At 39.3% G+C, this 7,500-nt stretch overlaps 1 long non-coding RNA gene across 1 annotated transcript in view; it reads left to right on the top strand.

Moving 5' to 3' along the window:
* Positions 1 to 4,098: 4,098 nt before the first annotated feature.
* The window catches only part of LOC138866918 (uncharacterized), a 50,470-nt gene continuing 47,068 nt past the window's right edge, over positions 4,099 to 7,500 (top strand). The window contains exon 1 of the long non-coding RNA XR_011399684.1: positions 4,099 to 4,181. This is a non-coding gene — a long non-coding RNA (uncharacterized lncRNA). The remainder of the gene's footprint in view (positions 4,182 to 7,500) is intronic.

Genomic DNA, 7,500 nt, shown 5'->3' with positions numbered 1-7,500 from the left:
GGAGAGTTTTTGATCCCATTATACTGGAAAAGGTTTTAGTGAAAGATTCTTAGAAAAATAATAAGGTTATTCTCTTTTTTGTAAATTCTAGGAAGTTCAGAGATTTCCTTCACAATTTATGGTCTAAGCCTGGGAAAAGCTGAACATTGATAAAATATGACAAAAGTGTACAAGTTGAGTCTATTCGGGAGTTTCATCACATTTTAACGTTATTTTTTTAATATCATTTCTTTTTATTTATTTTATTCTTGTTCTTTCAAAGCTAACTAGCTAGTGATGGACTTTTAACTATCGCATTTTTCTCTATTTCCCTTACACTGTGTTATGTATACTTCTTCCTTCACATTACATCATAAATGTAAACAAACGGAGGTACAGAAAAAGAAAAGAAGAAAATATATAATGTTTGTACGTAGAGATAAACAGAGAGAGAAAATGAAAAAGAGAGAATAAAGGAATAACGAGAGACCCGAAGTCAAATCCTCGATATGCAAGAAATAATATGAAATTATTTATCACATTTCATCTTATCCCGTCATCGTTCACCTCATCCTAGCAATAATTTCACACTGAAGGCATGCAGTTGCGAAGATCACCCTATTCCCCCATCCTTCCTCTCATCCTATCAATAATTTCACAGTGAAGGCATTCAGTTGCGAAGATCACCCTATTCCGCCATCCTTCGCCTCATCCTAGCAATATTTCCACACTGAAGGGATGCAATTGCGATCACCCTATTCCGCCATCCTTCGCCTCATCCTCGCAATATTTCCACACTGAAGGCATGCAGTTGCGATCACCCTATTCCTCCATCCTTCGCCTCATCCTAGCAATATTTCCACGCCGATACGAAGACAAGAAGTTAGGAGAATATCGCACATTCCTGACAGAACCCGCGTTAGGAAAATTCCCACGCAGCAGAATGTCCCCGTCGGTAGGTTAAGCTTCCACGTGGTTTTTTTCCGTTGCGCTTCTCGTGTTGCTTTTGTTTCAAGCGGAAAGGAAGGTTTTGGGTCATTTTGGGTTGAGAGCGAAGGGTAGATGTTCATTTTTGTTTTATAGATTTTTGTTTGTTTTGTCTTCTATTCTTATCTTCCTTTCTCGTTTTCTCCTTTTCTCTTATGTTGTTTTTGTTTCAAGCGGAAAGGAAGGTTTTGGGTCAGTTTGGGTTGAGAGCGAAGGGTAGATGTTCATTTTTGTTTTACAGATTTTTGTTTGTTTTGTCTTCTTTTCTTATCTTCCTTTCTCGTTTTCTCCTTTTCTCTCATGTTGTTTTTGTTTCAGCGGGAGATTTGGCTCTTTGGGGCATTTTGGGTTGAGAGCGATAGTAGGTGTTAGTATTGTTTTATTTTGTTATTTTGTCTGTCTTTTATTATCTCCCTTTCCCAGTTTCTTCTTTTTTCCTATTATCATCTCAGCTCTCGTTTTTTTTTTCTCTGGTAGATGTTAATACTGTTTTAAATTTTTGTTTTTTTGTCTGTCTTGTATTCTTACCTTCCTTCCCCCATTTCTTCTTTTCTCCTATTATCTCCTCTCGTCTTTTCTGCCCTTCTTCCTCCTTTTCCTCCTCCTCTTCCTTCTCCCATCACCATTAAAATTGTTTTTACATTTTTGTTCTTTTATCTATCTTCTAATATCTTCCTTTCCCATTTTCTTTTTCTTTTTCCCCTATCATCATCTCTTCTCTCGTCGTTTCTTCTCTTCTTCTTCCTCTTCCTCCTCCTCCTTTATTCTTCCTCTTCCTCTTCTTCTTCTTCTTCTTCTTCTTCTTCTTCTTCTTCTTCTTCTCCTTCTCCTTCTCCTTCTCCTTCTCCTTCTCCTTCTCCTCCTCCTCCTCCTCCTCCTCCTCCTCCTCCCATCACCATCAAATCACCATCACCCTCACTCCTCCCCCACAGTGACCCTGACGACGTTCCCAACTTTAAAAAAATAAATAAATAAATAAATTTCATCACACCATTTTTCCTCGTCTTGTTTTGCTTCTCGTTCAGCCGTCCGTTCCCCGTTTCCTGCCGGGGAAGAAGCTGAATCTGCCGCCGAAGGAAGAAGCGCTTCTGGGAATTCCCTTGGTCGGGTCCTTGTGTGGGCGCGGCGGTCGGGTTTGCTTTTTTGCGTGTGTGGTTGGTGGTTGTGTGTGCGTGGGTGTGTGGGTGTTTGTGCGTGTGTTTGTGTTCGTGTGTGTGGGTGTGTTTGTTTGTTTGTGTGTTTGTGTTCGTGTGTGTGGGTGGGTGTTTGTTTGTGTGTGTGTGTGCGTTTGTTTGTTTGTATGTGTGTGTGGGTGTTTGTGTGTTTGTGTGTGTTTGATTGTGTGTGTGTGTTTGTTTGTTTGTGTGTGTGTGTAATTAGCGACGGATTGCCAAGGAGTATTTTAAGTTTTTGTGTGTGCACACGCAAAGGCAAATGCACGTACGAGGGAGGGAGAGAGACAAGAATATATATATTATATATATATTAAATATATCTATATCATATATATAATATATATATATATAATATATATATATATATATATATATATATATATATATATATATATAGAGAGAGAGAGAGAGAGAGAGAGAGAGAGAGAGAGAGAGTTTCTCTCTCTAGCTCTCTCTCTCTCTCTAGCGCCAACACGCACAGGTAAGATTAGGGTTGGTTAAAGGGGTTGGGTTGTGGGGTGGAAATCGGGGGCGGTCGTCTTGGAGGTTGAAGACGAGCATCGGGGTTAAGTGTTCAGGCGCGGAGTCCATGATTACGCAACGCCAACACGGACGGGTAGGAATGAGGTTGGGATACTAGGTTGAAGACAATGGTTGTGGGATGGACAAAAAATAAGCAAAAAAAAAAAGCAGAGAAAGAGAAGACGAAAACAGAAAAAGGGAATTAGTGAGAGAAAGAAACAAAATCACAGAGAAGAGGGACAATGAGAGAGAGTGATGAGTATGGAGGGAGAACTAGCGAGAGAGCATACAGAGAGAGAGAGATGGAGAGCTAGTTAGAGAGAGAAAGTAAACACAGAAAGAGCTAGCGAGAACGCATGAGAAAGATTGAGAGAGTGAGCTAGTTAGAGAGAGAAAGTAAACACAGAGAGCTAGCGAGAACGCATGAGGGATAGAGAGATAGAGAGAGTGAGAGAGAGCTAGTTAGAGAGCGAAAGTAAACACAGAGAGAGCTGGCGAGAGCGCAAGAGAGAGAGAGAGCAAGTTAGAGAGCGAAAGTAAACACAGAGAGAGCTAGCGAGAGCGCGAGAGTGTATACAAAGAGAGAGCTAGTGAGAGTGTGAGATAGCATACAGAGAGAGAGCTAGCGAGAGTGTGAGATAGCATACAGAGAGAGAGCTAGCGAGAGCGCGAGAGAGCATACAGAGAGAAAGCTAGCGAGAGCGCGAGAGAGCATACAGAGAGAGAGCTAGCGAGAGTGTGAGATAGCATGCAGAGAGAGAGCTAGCGAGAGCGCGAGAGAGCATACAGAGAGAGAACTAGCGAGAGAGCGATCGAATCGGGAAGACGGGGAGAGCGGGAGAAAGTGTACACGCGCGCACATACCTAAAACCACGTTAAACCCAAATCGAAAGTATATCACACCCATCAGGTCATGGAAGAGAAACGAAGACAGTGACCCAATGACCTACCCTGGTGAGGTCACGCCACAGTAGGTCGGAGAAGAGACACTCAGTTGCTCCCATTACACTCCAGGAGCCGACCTGCTAACCTGGCGAAACCATTTTGGAAAGCGTCACGCAGGTCAGCTTGGAAAACGACTTTTTAATATATATCTAGTGATTGTTAATAACTGCTACTTGTATATTTGGCAATACTAATTAAGGCGTCCGCGCTACATATATCGTGGAAAGTACAATAGTCCACAAACCTCGTTATCTCGAACTGTATCGAATGTAAACAATGCAGTGAGCTGTGAGCGTAACCTCAGTAAATTTGTATCATATTTTAAAAACATTTGATAATAGAATTCTTATATTTCTTGTATTTGATATGTTCATAATATTTATCTACATATATATATATATGCTTTAAGATAACGATAATTTACGATATCTTGAATTATTCGTCGCTTAATGTCACGAACTTATCGTTACTGATTCGACGCCACTGGGCATTTCGACCCGAGCGACCTTGGTGCAAGCAAGTGACAGTGACATTGTACGCCGGCTACCGACTTATATCCTCCGTTCTTTTAAAGTAAGCTAAATATTTTTTTGGGAGGGGGTGCGGGAGCTTGCCCTCCGGTAGGGAAACAGCCCAGGGAAGGGGGTTCGGGACATGCCCCCGGTAAGGGGATATGAAGGTATGCTTCATTTGTGCGGCGATCTTTACCAAATTGGTAGAGGTTGAAGACGGCGACGCGCGTAGATAGAGGGAAATGGACACCGCCATCTTATAGAGCGGAAGAAATGGAGTAGGACAGAAGTAATCTTAAGATGCAGAGGCATTATATTTACCGGTAATTGGAAAGAAAACGCGGCTTACAAAGAATTACCGTATATTTATCTATTGATCGATTGTTAACAACTGCTACTTGTGTCATTTGAGTTTAGAATAGGGTTAGCATTCTTATATTTTTTCGGTGATTTCGTCAACGCATCGATTCCTTTTTTATAGTAATCTATGTCTAATGATCAGTTTTCGTTTTTTGTGGGTATAACTTGGGTTTTCTGTGATGGATTTACCGTTTTTTTCGTGGATATGAATTACGTTTTCTGTGATGTATTTCCCGTTTTCTTTTTCAAAAAATTCGTAGGTATAAATTACGTTTTCTGTGATGTATTTCCCGCTTTCTTTTTCTTTTTTTTCGTGGGTATAAATTACGTTTTCTGTTATGTATTTCCCGTTTTCTTTTTCATATTTTTGCGTGGGTATGAATTACGTTTTCTGTGATGTATTTCCCGCTTTCTTATTTTAAAAAAATCGTGAGTATAAATTACTTTTTCTGTGATGTTTCCCGTTTTCTTTTCTAAAAGCGTTTGCTCCCGCGTCAAAAGAGGGCGAGTCCACTACCAAGACGGGGGAGGACCGACGGTGAAAGTATGGTATGTAGTGAAAGTGAGAGTTGGAGACACTACACAAACGTTTTCACTTTCATTCCGTACTCTAACATCGCAGATCGTCTGCTTTTCTTCTTACCATTATTGTTATTTTAGTTTTGTTATTACCTCATTAATCATTTTTATCATTATTATCACTATCATCATTATTATAATTATTATTATAATCGTAATTCTTGTTATTATCATTATTATTTTGTTATTATCATTATTATTATTATTATTATCTGTCTTTATTGTTGCAATTATTATTATTGTCATTGCCATTATTGTTATATTATTATGGCTATTATTGATATAAATTTTATTAATAGTGTTATTATTACTATTATTGCTGTTATTATTATTATTATTATTATTATTATTATTATTATTATTTCTATTATTAGTTAATAATAATGTCATTACTGTAATAATAATTATTATTATTGGTATTATCTCTATCATTATTATTCTTATCAACGTCTAATTATATTGTTAGATATTGACTCCAAAATAAAATTTCCAAAGCATATATAATTGTTAAGGCCATGGATGCTAAGGTATACAATTATGATAATTTTTGTTGATGTGGTGTGATATTTTTTACTCGAGTGAGATAAGTTGTATATTTTTATTGCTTTCCGTTATTTTTGCTTGTTTGTGTGTTTCTTTTGCTTCTCTTTCCATACTTCCAGTTCTGATTATATATTACTGCTTCCTTTCTTTCTTCCTTGTCTACTTCCCGCTTCTCTTCTGCTTCATCTTTCCTCCGGTTCTCTGTCTCCTCTTCCTCTTCCACTTTCTCCTCTTATGGTGCTTCTTCTCTGCCTCTTATTCTTCTTCCTCCTCCTCCTCCTCCTATTCTGCTTCCTCTGTCTCTACTTCTTCTTCCTCCTCCTCTTCCTCTTCCTCGCATTTTCTCTGCCGTCTCCTCTTCTGCTTCCTCTTTCTATGCCTCTTCCTCCATCTTCTATTCCTCCTTTTCCTCCATCTTCTATTCCTCCTCTTCCTCCTCCTTTTCCTCTTCCTCTTCTTCCTCCTGTTCCTGTTCCTCCTCCTCCTGATCTTCTTCTGCTTCCTCATCCTCTACCTCTTTCTCTTCCCCCTTCTTTCTATTCATTCTCCTCCTCCTCCTCTTCTGCTTCCTCTTCCTCTTCCTCTCGCTTTACCTCTTCCTCTTCTTCCATCTTCTATTCCTCCTCCTCCTCTACCGCTTCCTCCTCCTCATCCTCTACCGCTTCCTCCTCCTCATCCTCTACCTCTTCCTCCTCCTCCTCTACCGCTTCCTCATCCTCATCCTCTACCTCTTCCTCCATCTTCTAATCCTCCTATATCCCGCCTTTTCTCTGCCCTCTCCACCTCCTCTTTCTGCCTCGTCTTCCCGTCTTCCTTTCATCTTCCCCTATATAAGTAGCATATTGAATAAATCGATTTATATTTACATAAAACCTACGACAACTAGAGGTATTGCATTTACTACGACAGGAGTTCGAACGGGGACGGCAATACCAGATTTGGACTTTGCTAAAAAAAAAATCAAGCAATTTGTTGCAATTTCTGCTCTGAAAGTGATGTGTCAAATCTGTGATGTGATTTTTATTACATTGGTTGATAGATATTTTCATTATCTATATTGGTCAGTAATTTGCATTGGTTGATGCATATTTACATAACTACATTATTCACTAATTGGCATTTTGGTCACCAATTTACTTGGCTGTTACATATTTACATAAATATATTGGTCACTTATTTTCACAAGTTGATACATATTCATATAACTACATTAGTCAACAACGTAATTGGCTGTTACGTATTCGCACAATTATTGTTCACTAATGATACGTATAAACCGCTAGTGTGAGAATTTCCCGTTTTCTGTCACGGAGGATTCCTGACAGGGGTAACATTTTTAAATTGAGGATCTGAAGTCACTGGCAGGTTTAGCTTTCATCCGAAGCGTAACGACCCAATTCCGTTTCCCAATAGCTAAAGGGAGCAACGATTGGCTGGCTTATAGTTATTTGCTCTTTTTCGTGTGTTAGTTGGTGGGTATTATCACTCATAAAAATACGAAAAGTTTCAGAAGAGGAGGAGAAAGCGCAGGAAAGGGTAGTTAAGGGAGTGGAGGAGGAGGAAGAATGATAAGAAGAGGAAGAAGAATAATGAGAAGAGGAAGAATAATGAGAAGAGAAAGAATAATGAGAAGAGGAGGAAGAATAATGAGAAGAGGAGGAAGAATAATGAGAAGAGGAAGAATAATGAGAAGAGAAAGAATAATGAGAAGAGGAGGAAGAATAATGAGAAGAGGAGGAAGAATTATGAGAAGAGGAGGAAGAATTATGAGAAGAGGAGGAAGAATAATAAGAAGAGGAGGAAGAATGATGAGAAGAGGAGGAAGAATGATGAGAAGAGGAGGAAGAATGATGAGAAGAGGAGGAAGAATGATGAGAAGAGGAGGAAGAATGATGAGA

This window comes from Penaeus vannamei, chromosome 27 (genome assembly GCF_042767895.1).
Source record: "Penaeus vannamei isolate JL-2024 chromosome 27, ASM4276789v1, whole genome shotgun sequence".
In the NCBI taxonomy this organism is placed as follows: Eukaryota; Metazoa; Arthropoda; class Malacostraca; order Decapoda; family Penaeidae; genus Penaeus; species Penaeus vannamei.
This window is presented reverse-complemented; position numbering and strand designations above follow the sequence as displayed.